At 43.5% G+C, this 16390-nt stretch overlaps 1 protein-coding gene and 1 long non-coding RNA gene across 10 annotated transcripts in view; one reads left to right on the forward strand and one right to left on the reverse strand.

The window, feature by feature from the left end:
* Window positions 1–16390, forward strand: part of LOC138799356 (FK506-binding protein 5-like) — a 104266-nt gene that overhangs the window by 23423 nt on the left and 64453 nt on the right. The gene's annotated exons all lie outside the window — the stretch shown is intronic.
* Window positions 6274–16390, reverse strand: part of LOC138799362 (uncharacterized) — a 53874-nt gene continuing 43757 nt past the window's right edge. Inside the window, exon 3 of the long non-coding RNA XR_011364249.1 lies at window positions 6274–6295. This is a non-coding gene — a long non-coding RNA (uncharacterized lncRNA). The remainder of the gene's footprint in view (window positions 6296–16390) is intronic.

Below are 16390 nucleotides of genomic sequence, written 5' to 3' on the forward strand. Positions count from 1 at the left end.
CATCCTATCCAGGTAAGTACAAGCCATAACACATTAACATGATAACATGCGGCTATGGGATGAAACGCTCCATCATTGTTCCCCGTTTTCTATCCTTGTTATTTGGGTACAGCCCTACTCGGGTGCAGCCTAACACACACAGCCAGCAAAAAAGACACACAGTATAGCAGCATAAGGGGTTCATTCTAGATGCTTTACTGGCTGATATTTTGGTGCACTTAATACCTTCATATGATCAATATATATTATTTTATTATTATTATTTTATGATTTACTTACAGTATAATACCCCACAAAGGCGTCATGTACCTAATACCACCAAATAAGCTACATAGTGCCACCACAGTCCCCCTGTATCCCACCCACTAGGATAGCGCTGATGCCCTTCTCCTCAGTGGAAAGTCTATTCTCCCATCACTGCTGTGTCCCCAAGAGACGGGTCAGATCTCTAAACTTCATGCTGGTTTTCTCTTTCCCCTGTAGACTGCGGGCGCTGTTCTGCTGCTGCTGCGGCACCGAAGATCAGTAAAGGTGAGTAACCAAAATCTAATCACACCTTAGGCTGCAGATCACTTTTAGGCCATGTTCCCACAGCTGGAGACAGCGGCCGGTGTCAGAGAAGATCATCCCAGCCAGAACTGCAGTACCGGACGGATGATCTTCACTACCGCTGAATTCGGATGCGGGCGCAACAGTGTTCGCCCGCTTCCGAATTCCCCGCTGCACACAATGGAGCGTGCTCCATTGTGTGCACTGACAGGTTCTCATGTCAGGTTCAATGAATAGCGGCCACAGAAAGCTGACATGTCCGTTTTTGCGGCGCCATTAGGGATGTGTATACACTCCAGCTGGGATTCCCTCAGCTGCAGCACAATGTAAGTTCTGTAGTAATCACGGCTGTTGTTGCCGATTTTCGGCTGTGATTACTTCACAACTTACATTGTGTGAACATAGCCTTATACTAATTGCATTTTAATGTGGAGCTTATACATGAAAACTGTGATTATTATTAATGTTATAACAGTATCATGTTTATATCATTGTAACACTTTGTTCCAATTTTTACCTCTAATGTAGGTAAGACCGCGCCAGCTGCATAAGACACTCGTACCATCAGGAGCTGTCTGGAGGAGAAGACACCCATACCATCAGGAGCTGTCTGGAGGAGAAGACACCCATACCATCAGGAGCTGTCTGGAGGAGAAGACACCCATACCATCAGGAGCTGTCTGGAGGAGAAGACACCCATACCATCAGGAGCTGTCTGGAGGAGAAGACACCCATACCATCAGGAGCTGTCTGGAGGAGAAGACACCCATACCATCAGGAGCTGTCTGGAGGAGAAGACACCCATACCATCAGGAGCTGTCTGGAGGAGGAGGCGCCGTTAACATCTATGGGCAAGTGAGGCGCCAATAACAACAGGGGGTTCACTTGCTTCAAATGGGAAGGAGGAGGCCCCCGTTAACATCAGTAAAAGGGGGAAAAGACTCCCATAAATATCCTGAGGAGTCTGGAGGAGGCGCCCTTAACATAAAGAGGCAAATGAGGCGCCATTAAAATCAGGAGGAGTCATTTGCCTTAAATGGGGAGTGAGAGGCCCCATATAACATCAGTAAAAGGAGTAGAAGACTCCCTTAACATCTGTAGGAGTCTGGAGGAGGCGCCCTTTACATCTGTAGGCAAATAAGGTGCCATTAAAAGCAGGAGGATTTATTTGCCTCATAGGGGGCAGGAGGAGGCCCTGTTTAAAATCAATATCTGGAGGAGAAGATCCCCTTAAACACCTGTAGGGGTTTGGAGGAGGCGCCTTAGATCAGTTAGCTAGGGAGCTAGAAGACATTACCTTTCCTTTTGTCTCTCCTCTAGTTTGGTGTCTTTTCATTCTACACTATCTGACTTGGCATAAAGGCAGCGGGCGGAGTCAGTGGGGCAGGTACTGGGCTGTGATTGTCACATGAGGGTGAAACCAGTGGTAGCCAATGTACACGCCATATTCCATCATTGTGTATACATTGGCCACTACCGGAGGGACTGGTTTCACCCACATCTGGCGATCACCCCATAGTCCCTGATCTCCCACCTCAGTCCGCCATCTCTGTGCCAGGTCAGAAGTTGTCAGGATGAGATGTCACCAAACTGGAAGTGAGATGCCGGTGAGAGAGGAAAGGAAATGCCTGCTCAGCTCCTTAGATAACCATTGTAACACCAAGAGGCAAATGAGGCGCCATTAACCATCAGGGGGAACATTTGCCTCAATTGGGGAGGAGGAGGCCCCCTTCAACATCAGAAAAAAGGGAGAAGATCCCCTTAAACACCTGTAGGGGTCTGGAGGAGGCGCCTTAGATAAGTTAGCTAGGGAGCTAGATGACATTACCTTTCCTTTTGTCTCTCCTCCGGTTTGGTGTCTTCTCATTCTACACTATCTGACTTGGCATAAAGGCAGCGGGCGGAGTCAGAGGGGCAGGTACTGTGCTGCGATTGTCACATGAGGGTGAAACCAGTGGTAGCCAATGTACACGCCATATTCCATCATTGTGTATACATTGGCCACTACCGGAGGGACTGGTTTCACCCACATCTGGCGATCACCCCATAGTCCCTGATCTCCCACCTCAGTCCGCCATCTCTGTGCCAGGTCAGAAGTTGTCAGGATGAGATGTCACGAAACTGGAAGTGAGATGCCGGTGAGAGAGGAAAGGAAATGCCTGCTCAGCTCCTTAGATAACCATTGTAACACCAAGAGACATATGAGGCGCCATTAACCATCAGGGGGAAAATTTGCCTCAATTGGGGAGGAGGAGGCCCCCTTCAACATCAGAAAAAGGGGAGAAGATCCCCTTAAACACCTGTAGGGGTCTGGAGGAGGCGCCTTAGATAAGTTAGCTAGGGAGCTAGAAGACATTACCTTTCCTTTTGTCTCTCCTCCGGTTTGGTGTCTTCTCATTCTACACTATCTGACTCGGCATAAAGGCAGCAGGCTGAGACAGTGGGGCAGGTACAGGGCTGTGATTGTCACATGAGGGTGAAATCAGTGGTAGCCAATGTACACGCCATATTCCATCATTGTGTATACATTGGCCACTACCGGAGGGACTGGTTTCACCCACATCTGGCGATCACCCCATAGTCCCTGATCTCCCACCTCAGTCCGCCATCTCTGTGCCAGGTCAGAAGTTGTCAGGATGAGATGTCACCAAACTGGAAGTGAGATGCCGGTGAGAGAGGAAAGGAAATGCCTGCTCAGCTCCTTAGATAACCATTGTAACACCAAGAGGCAAATGAGGCGCCATTAACCATCAGGGGGAACATTTGCCTCAATTGGGGAGGAGGAGGCCCCCTTCAACATCAGAAAAAGGGGAGAAGATCCCCTTAAACACCTGTAGGGGTCTGGAGGAGGCGCCTTAGATAAGTTAGCTAGGGAGCTAGAAGACATTACCTTTTCTTTTGTCTCTCCTCCGGTTTGGTGTCTTCTCATTCTACACTATCTGACTCGGCATAAAGGCAGCGGGTGGAGTCAGTGGGGCAGGTACTGGGCTGCGATTGTCACATGAGGGTGAAACCAGTGGTAGCCAATGTACACGCCATATTCCATCATTGTGTATACATTGGCCACTACCGGAGGGACTGGTTTCACCCACATGTGGCGATCACCCCATAGTCCCTGATCTCTCACCTCAGCCGCCACCTCTGTGCCAGGTGAGAAGTTGTCAGGATGAGATGTCACCAAACTGGAAGTGAGATGCCGGTGAGAGAGGAAAGGAAATGCCTGCTCAGCTCCTCAGATAACTCCTTTAACACCTAGAGGCAAATGAGGCGCCATTAACCATCAGGGGGATTCATTTGCCTCAAAAAGGGAGGAGGCCCCCTTTAACATCAGAAAAAGGGGGGCGAAGACTCCCTTAAATACCTGTAGGGGTCTGGAGGAGGCGCCCTTAACACCTAAAGGAAAATGAGGCGCCATTACCATCAGGGGGGATTCATTTGCCTCAAATGGGGAGGAGGATGCCCCACATAACATCAATAAAAGGGGAAGAAGACTCCCGTAAACATCTTTAGATGTCTGGAGGAGGCGCCTTAGATAAGTTAGCTAGGGAGCTAGAAGACATTACCTTTCCTTTTGTCTCTCTTCTGGTTTGGTGTCTTCTCATTCTACACTATCTGACTTGGCATTAAGGCAGCGGGCTGAGACAGTGGGGCAGGTACTGGGCTGCGATTGTCACATGAGGGTGAAACCAGTGGTAGCCAATGTGCACGCCATATTCCATCATTGTGTATACATTGGCCACTACCGGCGGGACTGGTTTCACTTACATGTGACAATTACACCATAGTCCCTGATCTCCCACCTCAGTCCGCCATCTCTGTGCCAGGCCAGAAGTTGTCAGGATGAGATGTCACCAAACTGGAAGTGAGATGCCGGTGAGAGAGGAAAGGAAATGCCTGCTCAGCTCCCCAGATAACCACTTTAATATCAAAAGGTAAATGAGGCGCCATTCAAATCATTGGTGTTTATTTGCCTCCAGTGGGAAAAAGGAGGACCCCTTTAACATCAGGTGAAGTCTCCTTTAAACATCAGTAGGAGTCTAAAGGAGGAGGTGCCCGTAACATACGTAGGCAAATTAACATCCATCAGAACTTGACTGGGCATCCTCCAATGTCCGGCTGGCATCAGAACCCACCACCTCCTGATGACCATCTACACCGCAGGAGCAGCCTGTGAGTATTTCCCATCTGGCACCCGGTGAGTTCAGGAATAATAGCTGCTTGTTGTATCCCTGGGGCCACTGACACTAGTGATCTTACCACAGCGCTATTATCCCTGAACTCACCGATACAGGCCTGGTAAGTATCGCACCTCACAGACACATGAAAACATACAAATATATATATATATATATATATATATATATATACATACATAACCATGCACTACACATAGATATCGGCTGTGATCCTGGGACTTGCTCTGATCGCCACATTTGGGGTCGGGAAGGAATTTTTCCCCCTTGAGGACAATTGACTCTTCCCTCTTAGGGGTTTTTGCCTTCCTCAGGATCATTTCAGCCTCACAACCCCCACAGTCATACATGTAAAATTACTCTTCCTATAACTTGAAATAAAATCTCTTTTTTTGCCCCTTTACATCTTCGTGTCTGTGTCTTTACTTCCAGGTAGTGTCCGGATCATTCCGCACATGGTGATACCAAGTCTTTATTTACATTTTTATTTGAAAAAAAAAAAGGAAAAAAGGAAACTGGGAGTTAAATTTTCATTTAGTGGGTGGTTTTCTTATATTTTTATATAACATTTTTTAAAGGTTTCCTATTATTTGGACAAACTTCTGATATGTCAAAGTGACATGCTAGAAGATTGTGTGGGTGGGGGAAAGGGTGCTGAGACCCTTACTGAATGCTAGAATGAAGGGGCAGAAGTGCAGTAGGTTAATCCCCCCTCATTACATTGATGCCCCCCGGTAGTTAAAGTGACACTGTCACCCCCCTTGTGAATTCTGACATCTCTACACAGGTGTAAAGGGTAAATTTAGCGGTTTTCATACCTTATTTTATATCATACATCATGGTGCTTGTTCAAGTAAAAATTGATCTTTTATCAACTGCAGATTGTGTTAAGTGGGCGGGGCCTCATGGCATTAGCGCCACTTAGCCCCACCCACCGTGCCACCATTGGCCCCTATACCTTTAGGCCAGCCTGTTCCAATGGCCGGTGAGGGGGCAGGGCCAGCGGTGTCGTTGTGGGTGGGGCTAAGTGGCGCTAATGCCGCGAGGCCCCGCCCACTTAACATAATTTGCAGTTGATAAAAGATGACTTTTTACTTGAACAAGCACCATAACGTATGATAGAAAATAAGGTATGAAAAACGCTAAATTTACCCATTACACCTGTGTAGAGAAGTCATAATGCACAAAGGGGGTGACAGTGTCACTTTAAGCAATTTTTCCATTAGGTGTGTGTTTGGGGGGGGGGGGGGGACCAATACAGGACCAATGCAGGACCAATTCATGTCACGGCACTTTTGCTTTACTTGATGACAGTCTTTGATACTTGCTTAAACACATGAACTCTACTATCGTCATAAGAAGGAAAATAACAGTGGACCATGGAAACACCAAGTCACAAGATCAGGCACAGGTTTCAAGCCTTGACAAAGAGAACGTTTTCCCTTGAAATGTTGCACATGTATCATGGATCATCTCACCTCTGTGAACAACGCCTGGGATGTCAAAGACGGAACTTGCAGGAACAGATGTTCTCTGAAGCTGCGTCGTATGTGCTGGGTGATAGACATGGAGATTATTACTAATATACATCTGTATGTGCTGCAGGAATTTACTAATAATAAAGATTAGAGCATTTGAAAAAAGTATTGTATGTGTTTCTTTATGGAATAGTATATATATGTGTATGCATGTACAGTATGTGTGTGTATGTGTATGTATGCATGTACAGTATGTATGTATATGATGCGTGTATATGTGTATGCATGTACAGTATGTGTGTATATGATGCATGTATATGTGTATGCATGTACACTATGTGTGTATATGATGTATGTATATGTGTATGCATGTACAGTATGTGTATGTGATATGTATATGGCGTATGCATGTACAGTATGTATGTATATGATGTATGTATATGTGTATGCATTTACAGTATGTGTGTATGTGATAGGTATATGGCGTATGCATGAACAGTATGTGTGTATATGATGTATGTATATGGTGTCTGTATGCATGTACAGTATGTGTGTATATGGTGTATGGCTGCACAGTATATGTGTATACGATGTATGTATATGCGGTGTGTATATGTATGTGCAGTATGTGTGTAGATGTGAGCCTCAGAGAAGAGCAGGAACCTGGACAAGTTATCCCTAGAACTACAACCTCCATCATGCCCTGCTGACAATTCATGATGAGAGTTGTAGTTTTGCAGCATGTGGCTCTCCAGGTTGCAGCACTACAACCTCATCATGGCCTAATGGCAGTTCATGATGGGAGTTTTAGTTTTTCAGTCTCTCCAGGTTGCAGCACTACAATCTCCATCATGTACTACAGGCAGCTCATGAGGAAAGTTGTAGTTTTGCAGTCTTCTGTCTTTTTAGGTTGCAGCACTACAACCTACACCATGTCCTACTGGCAGTACATGATGGGAGTTGTATTTTGTAGTAATCTGCCTCTCCAGGTTGCGGCACTACAACCTCATCATGTCCTGCTGGAAGTTCATGATGGGAGTTGTAGTTTTACAGCATGTGGCTATCCAGGTTGCAATACTACAACCTCATCATGGCCTGCTGGCAGTTTTTGATGGGACTTGTAGTTTTTCAGCTGGAGAGTCAAAGATTGGTACACAATGATTAGAGAATGACACAGTACAGTTCATTAGTTATAGGGGGAGGCAGTGGTACAATACATGAGGGGGAGGAAGTGGTACAGTACATGAGGGGGAGGCAGTGACAGTTCGGTAAGACACGGTGGCACCTTAGAGGGCGTCACCTTAGAGGGCGTCACCTTAGAGTCATTGGATATAACTTTTTTTGTCCTCTGACTGCTTATACGATGGGTATAGAGAAAGGGGGGGGGGGCAAGCTAAAATTTTGCACCAGGGCCCATCAGCCTGTAGCTACCCCCCTGCACAGTGCACAGGTGACAAGTATCCATTACCGCTACACAAAGAACAGACTACCCCTTTGGTTGTTTGGCAAAACCAGACTAAAAACTTTAAAGGGTTAGCAAAACATGGCCGTATTCCTATAGAAACAGCACCAGTTTGTTTATGGAATTGCAGCTCAGATCCACTGAAGTGAATGGAACTGATTGTAATACCACACACAACCTGAGGACACGTATGTCGCTATTTTTAGAAGAATGCAGCTATGTTTTTCTAATCCTAGATAATTCCTTTAAAGCGAATCTGTCATCCATTAAACACCTACAGAACTAATGACAGTGTTATACACTTTGTACCACAACGTTAAAGGGAAACTATTAACTGGTTAAAAGTATCTAAACTGTTGATATCTCTCACACAGGGTGCTGAGGATGAAGGTAAGTTTCTATCTTTAATCCTCGGCACAATTTCTGTGATATTAGGAGTTAAATCTCTATGCTAATACGTTTTTTTGGTGCACAGGGGGCGGGGCTACAGCTCCAATGTGTACTGATCTGCCCCCTGGCCGGCCCACCCCTCCTAATGAATATCAGCAGAGCGGGCAGGACAGTGCACCATAACAACTTATTAGCATAGGGGTTAATCTCCTAATATGACAGAAACGGTGCAGAGGATGACCGCAAGAATCCTACTCATCCTCAGCACTCTTTAGCGATTTAGGGATTTAGCGCAGCAGAAATCTTGTGGGATTATCTGTCAAAGGGAAAATCTGTGCCATTTCCGCACCAATAACCACAGTGGAAATCTAATGTGGGTCTATGTATGAGGTGATACCTGCGGCTCAGCCGTCTCGGTCCCCATCTGCTCCTCAGGGGCGTCACACCTGCTCCTCATCTGCCGGATGTTCTTTAGTTGTTTTTGTCAGTCTCCTCCATCGCTTCATATTCTACCTGTATCCTCCTTCTTCTGCTGCTCCAGGGAATGAGGCCTTCACAGCCTGGCCTGAAAACCAGTCACCGGGTGCTGCCTTCTTGGCCTCTATTCCCTTCTACTGGGTACAGCTGCCTTGGCCCCTATTCCCTTCTACTTTTTGCTGCCCCCTTGGCCCCTATTCCCTTCTACTTGGTGCTGCCCCCTTGGCCCCTATTCCCTTCTACTGGGAGCTGCCCCCTTGGCCCCTATACTCTTCTACTGGGTGCAGCTGCCTTGGCCCCTATACTCTTCTACTGGGTGCAGCTGCCTTGGCCCCTATACCCTTCTACTGGGAGCAGCTGCCTTGGCCCCTATTCCCTTCTACTGGGAGCTGCCCCCTTGGCCCCTATACTCTTCTACTGGGTGCAGCTGCCTTGGCCCCTATACTCTTCTACTGGGTGCAGCTGCCTTGGCCCCTATACTCTTCTACTGGGAGCTGCCCCCTTGGCCCCTATACTCTTCTACTGGGTGCAGCTGCCTTGGCCCCTATACTCTTCTACTGGGTGCAGCTGCCTTGGCCCCTATACTCTTCTACTGGGTGCAGCTGCCTTGGCCCCTATTCCCTTCTACTGGGTGCAGCTGCCTTGGCCCCTATACTCTTCTACTGGGTGCAGCTGCCTTGGCCCCTATTCCCTTCTACTGGGTGCAGCTGCCTTGGCCCCTATACCCTTTTACTGGCTGCAGCTGCCTTGGCTCCTATTCACTTCTACTTTGAAACCTTTACACCATGATGAAAAAATATCAGACCTAAAATTGCACCAAATTTTGCAATATTTGTTTACATGTAGAACAGCTCTATTGTATGTTATATATGATGCGACTGTGCAATGTATACAGCAGTGTTCCCCAACCTGTGGTACTATTTTTGGAAGGATACAGCCATGTTTTTCTAATCCCTTTAAGGTGAGTCTGTCATCCATTAAACACCTACAGAGCTAATGACCGTATTATGCACTTTGTACTGCAACATTAATAATAATGGGGGTGATTTATTAGACATTGTGCAGGGGAGTGGTGGAGCAGTTTCCTATAGCAACCAATCAGATTACAGCTTTTTAGAGGCCTTTTTAGAGAGGGCTGTACTCATCTCTCTATACCACCTTAGTCTCAACTTGATGGTCTGAGAATCCTGAAGAATTAAAGTAATTACAAGGTTGTCTTAGTGTAATGGACAGTGGCAAATGGGAACACGGAAATAGGTAGAAATTATCTTCTCAAGCCAAAAAGACAGGAATGGCTGCACATCGCACCCATAGTTGATACTAAAGCTTGTTCAGCTACATTTAAAAACCAACATCAGAGGTTAGTATGTAATTTGATCAAACCATATTGCCTCATGTACCAACGTTCAGGTCTCTGATACACATGACTCCCTAACCAAAAAACATCACTGTGCCAGTCAGTAAACAAAATCCCCGCAAAGCATGCGCAAGCAGAGAAGGGGGACCACGGAATGGCCCTGCAACCCCAATGTCACAGGACCAAACCCATAAGGGCCCCTCCCCTCCCCGAACCCCGCCGACACATCAGAAGTTAGTATATAATTTGATCTCTGCTTGCACACGCTGTGCGGGGATTGTGTTCACTGACTGGCACAGTGATATTTTTTTTGGTTAGGAACTCATGTGTATCAGCGACCTGCACGTTGGTACATGACGCAATATGGTTTGATCAAATTGTATACTAACTTCTGATGTTAGACAAAGTAAAGTGTATTCCAGCACCATAGACCACTTGAGGTTCCGTATTCAAAAGGCTTTATTATGAATCCACATACATCAAGAAATAAAAAACAACTGTTGACGCGTTGTTCACAACATAGTCTGACAACAGACCCTCTTACCGTCCTATTTATAGGATGAGAGTTTTAGATCACATGATCTGATAATTAAAATCCAATAACATACACTTGTTTAAAAATATGTGCTGGAACAAACAGAAAGGGAGGACATTTAAGTGTGAATCACAAAACACGGAAAGCAAAGAATTATGGAATAAAAACTGCTATATGCATGTAGCATTCATCTTATTATAGTTGAAATCAAATCACAATTCATTATAATTCAAAAATAATAATGGTACAAAATGAGTCCAAAGAAAATACACTGAAAAATGCTGCAAAAAACGCATGTGTCAATCAATAAGTGAGAATCAGGTCATGTCTTGAATTAAGACCCAGTGGTGACCTAGTTGAGAGTCTGAAGATCCAAAAGGATTCTCTATTAAGCAGCTGTCTCCTCTGGCAGCCGCCCCTTTTGGATCTAAAAGTTTTTTCTATGCCCATAACTCTGAGTGACTTAACTTCACCTCCATGCACTTCCCTAAAATGCTTAGATAGTGTTGAGACATTAAATGTCTCCCCTTTGCTATCAGAGATGTGCCGTCTGATTCTGGTTTTAAGACTATTTGTAGTACAGCCTACATATTGTACATTGCATTCTGCACAGGTTGCTAAATATATTACATGTGAGGTGTTGCAATGTATGTAGCTATTGACCTTATAGGTGTTTCCATTAACACATGATTTAAATTCTTTTGCTATTTGCATATGTTTACATGTAATGCATTTAGTATGACCACATTTATATGAGCCTTTAGTTTCCAACCATGTACTGCTACTATTATTTTGGCTACTATATAAGGACGGTGACAGGGTCGAACCCAGTGTAGGGGCACGTCTAGAAACTACCCTCACACCCATTTTTGTTATGTTATATAGTTTTTCATCCTGCCACAGAATAGGTAAGTGTTTATTTACAATATTTTTAATTTGGTTATATTGACGACTGTAGGTGGTGGTGGATGTTACATTGTGTTCTGTTTGTTTATATTTTTTGTTTGTTGTCTTGTGTCCTGTCACATAATGAGTCTTCCCTTGCTACCGTTGTCATTTTTTGTATAGCTCTTGTAATACTGTGTTGTGGAAAGTGTCTCTCTTTAAATCGTCTCTGAAGTGAAATAAGTTCTTTTTCATATATTACATTTTTGCTGCAATTCTGTTTTAACCACAAGCATTCACCGTATGGCATGTTATGTACTACGTGTGGGGGATGACACAATGTGGCTAATAAAATACTATTACCCGCACAATCCTTGCGGAAGGGAAAAACTTCAATTTTATCACATTCTCCCTTGAGTCTCACATCTAGAAAAACAACCTCTGTCCCCCCATAACACAAAGTAAATTTTAAACCAAAATCATTCCTATTTAAATACTCCGCAAATAATTGGAATGATTCATCTGTGTCCTTCCACACCACCACCAAATGATCAATGAATCGTCTGATCCAGTGAATACATTTCAGAAAAGGATTATTCTCACAAAAAATATATTTTTCTTCTAAAACCGACATAACTATATTTGCTAAAGAGGGCGAGAACTTTGCCCCATACTAAAGCCTTGTATTTGTAGAAAAAAATTATTATTAAATGCAAAATAATTATGAGTTAGAAGAAAATTTGTGGTCATTATCAAAAACTCTACTTCTGAATCTGACTATGTGCCATATTTAACAAGGAAATATTCCAAACAGGAAAGGGCCACATGCCTAACAAACAAAAAATATAAACAAACAGAACACAAAGTAACATCCACCACCACCTACAGTCGTCAATATAATTAAATTAAAAATATTGTAAATAAACACTTACCTATTCTGTGGCAGGATGAAAAACTATATAACATAACAAAAATGGGGGTGAGGGTAGTTTCTAGACGTGCCCCTACACTGGTTTCGACCCTGTCACCGTCCTTATATAGTAGCCAAAATAATAGTAGCAGTACATGGTTGGAAACTAAAGGCTCATATAAATGTGGTCATACTAAATGCATTACATGTAAACATATGCAAATAGCAAAAGAATTTAAATCATGTGTTAATGGAAACACCTATAAGGTCAATAGATACATACATTGCAACACCTCACATGTAATATATTTAGCAACCTGTGCAGAATGCAATGTACAATATGTAGGCTGTACTACAAATAGTCTTAAAACCAGAATCAGACGGCACATCTCTGATAGCAAAGGGGAGACATTTAATGTCTCAACACTATCTAAGCATTTTAGGGAAGTGCATGGAGGTGAAGTTAAGTCACTCAGAGTTATGGGCATAGAAAAAACTTTTAGATCCAAAAGGGGCGGCTGCCAGAGGAGACAGCTGCTTAATAGAGAATCCTTTTGGATCTTCAGACTCTCAACTAGGTCACCACTGGGTCTTAATTCAAGACATGACCTGATTCTCACTTATTGATTGACACATGCGTTTTTTACAGCGTTTTTCAGTGTATTTTCTTTGGACTCATTTTGTACCTTTATTATTTTTGAATTATAATGAATTGTGATTTGATTTCAACTATAATAAGAAGAATGCTACATGCATATAGCAGTTTTTATTCCATAATTCTTTGCTTTCCGTGTTTTGTGATTCACACTTAAATGTCCTCCCTTTCTGTTTGTTCCAGCACATATTTTTAAACAAGTGTATGTTATTGGATTTTAATTATCAGATCATGTGATCTAAAACTCTCATCCTATAAATAGGAGGGTAAGAGGGTCTGTTGTCAGACTATGTTGTGAACAAGGCGTGTGCCAACGCCGAAACGCGTAAACAGTTGTTTTTTTTATTTTTTTGATGTATGTGGATTCATAATAAATCCTTTTGAATACGGAACCTCAAGTGGTCTATGGTGGTGGAATACACTTTGTCTGATTGGAGAGCTGGAGAGTGAGCTTGTGAGGATAGAGGGTGGGGAGGAAGGACGTAGAGAGGTTGTGCCAGCCTAATGCATACACAAGCTAAGCCCCGGCCGTTTGACACAGGGCTGCAAGTTTAAAATTTTTTGTAAATGTAGTTTTTTTTTGTTGGAGCAAATTAACAAATTTCAGTATAAGGCTAGGTTCACACTATGTAACTGTGCGGCTGTATTTGCGGCTGTAATTGTGCGGCGGTATTTTTGGTGGTTCATGCGTATGCTGGAAAGTATAGGATATACGGCTGCACAGTGCACACTATGTATGAATCTACGTCCCTATCGTAAACGGACCCGTAAAAAATGAACAAGACCATTGTATGCGGCTGGAAATGCGGCTGTGGATTGACAGGCGGTCCGTACGGAGTACTTCAAAAATAGCCGACAATGATGCCGAATGCCGAATCCTCTAATAGTTAATGTATTAAATTAATAAAATACATTTTCTTTGTAATAAAGTCCCTTTCGTTGTTCAATAATTTAATTCTAACGAATCCATCATTGTGCAATTAAATATACTGTTAAAATAAATATATATATAAATAAATGTATATTTATATATATTTATTTTTTGACAGTATATTTAATTGCACAATAATGAATTCGTTAGAATTAAATTATTGAACAACGAAACTGATTTTATTTCAACGAAAATGTGTTTTATTAATTAAATATTAATTAGTACAGGAAGCTCCAGTAAGCCGTTAATTCTTATTGCCGGCAATAGAGCATTCTGTACTAATCATCACTTTACTTTAATTAAAACATCAAATGTTTCTTCTAATTATGTTATCACAATAGCATTATTAGAAGAAACATTTTGAATTATATGTGCGCTCAGCTGATTGGCTGATCCGCTCAGCGCACGTATAATTAGCAGGTCCGCAGCACAGTGACTTCATTGTGCTGCGGACCAGCGAAGAGGACACATCGGGGTGAGTATAGAGCTCTCCCCACCCCCTCCCCAGCACTGCACCCCTCCCAGCAAGGAAGGGGGGTCACTTAACCCCTTCCTTGCTGGGATGGGTGCAGTCTGACATCAGTCTGGCCCCCAAGGGGTTAAGGGGGATACAATACATCCTCCCTTAACCCCTTGGGGGCCAGACTGTAAGCAGCGATCTGTAAAGATGCTGCATACTGTAAGGAGCACAACACCGCTCACAATGATGGGTGTTGTGCTCCTGTTTGTGTGTTTTTTGTGTGTTTCTCCCTTTTTGTTTTTCAGATATCGGTATCCTGGGGATTGCCTAGTGTTAGCCGGTATAAAATGGCTAACACTAACCCCCTATTATTACCCCAGTACCCAATGCCACTAGGGGTACTAAGAAGAGCCGGGTGCCAGTGGTCCCGGAGCGTCAAAATTGGCGCTCCTGGACCGGGCGGCAGCAGGCTGGTAAGATTTAGGCTGGGGAGGGCCTAAACCAATGGCTCCTCCCACCCTGGTGTTACCAGGCTGCTGTCGTTTGGTTTTTAATCCGGCTGGTTATAAAAATAGGGGGGACCCTATGCGTTTTTTTTTTATTATTTATTTATTTAAAAAAAAACCTCCCCAGCCTAAATCTTACCAGCCTGCTGCTGCCTGGTCCAGGAGCGCCAATTTTGACGCTTCGGAACCACTGGCACCCGGCTCTTCCCAGTACCCCTGGTGGCATTGGGTACTGGGGTAATAATAGGGGGTTAGTGTTAGCCATTTTATACCGGCTAACACTAGGCCCCAACTTAGTAATGGATTCCGTCTATTAGACGGCTTCCACTACTAAGTCTATAAAGTAAAGAAATAAAGACAAGACACAAGTTAAAAAATTTTTTTATTCAAATAAAAACACCCCCACACCCCTCATTGACCATTTTATAAAAAAACAAAAACAAACAACCGCTGGTCATCGACGTAGTCCACGGAATCCAACATAATCCACAGGATACCGATATCTGAAAAACAAAAAGGAAGAAACACACAAAAAACACACAAACAGGAGCACAACACCTATCATTGTCAGCGGTGTTGTGGTCCTTACAGTATGCAGCATCTTTACAGATCGCTGCTAACAGTCTGGCCCCCAAGGGGTTAAGGGAGCATGTATTGTATCCCCCTTAACCCCTTGGGGGCCAGACTGATGTCAGACTGCACCCATCCCAGCAAGGAAGGGGTTAAGTGACCCCCCTTCCTTGCTGGGAGGGGTGCAGTGCTGGGGAGGGGGTGGGGAGAGCTCTATACTCACCCCGAAGTGTCCTCTTCGCTGGTCCGCAGCATAATAAAGTCACTGTGCTGCGGACCCGCTAATTATACGTGCGCTCAGCCGATCAGCCAATCAGCTGAGCGCACATATAATTCTAAATGTTTCTTCTAATAATGCTATTGTGATAACATAATTAGAAGAAACATTTGATGTTTTAATTACAGTAAAGGGATGATTAGTACAGAAAGCTCTATTGCCGGCAATATGAATTAACGGCTTACTGGAGCTTCCTGTACTAATTAATATTTAATTAATAAAACACATTTTCGTTGAAATAAAATCAGTTTCGTTGTTCAATAATTTAATTTAAACAAATCCATCATTGTGCAATTAAATATACTGTCAAAAAATAAATGTATATATAAATATACATTTATTTATATATATATATATTTATTTTAACAGTATAGTTAACTGCAAAATGATGGAATCCTTTAAATTTAATTATTGAACAATGAAAGGGACTTTATTACAACGAAAATGTGTTTTATTAATTCAATATATTAAACATGAGAGGCATCGGCATACTGCAGAGGATCGCAAACCCCGGTAATAGCGATTCATGTAAACTGTTTCCCTGCTTTCCCAGATGCATCCAGAGGTGTTTGCATCACTTTCTTAAGATTTTATTTGTTATTTTTAGTTGAACCAGATTTCCAAGTAAATGACCGTATGTTTTCAGCCGCATGTCTATTTTTCCCACGGCCGTAGTTTCATCCGCACATTTACAGACGCATAAAAAATACAGCCGCACAGTTACATAGTGTGAACCTAGCCTAAGGGTACAAACC

Source organism: Dendropsophus ebraccatus, chromosome 8 (genome assembly GCF_027789765.1).
Source record: "Dendropsophus ebraccatus isolate aDenEbr1 chromosome 8, aDenEbr1.pat, whole genome shotgun sequence".
NCBI classification, from domain to species: Eukaryota; Metazoa; Chordata; class Amphibia; order Anura; family Hylidae; genus Dendropsophus; species Dendropsophus ebraccatus.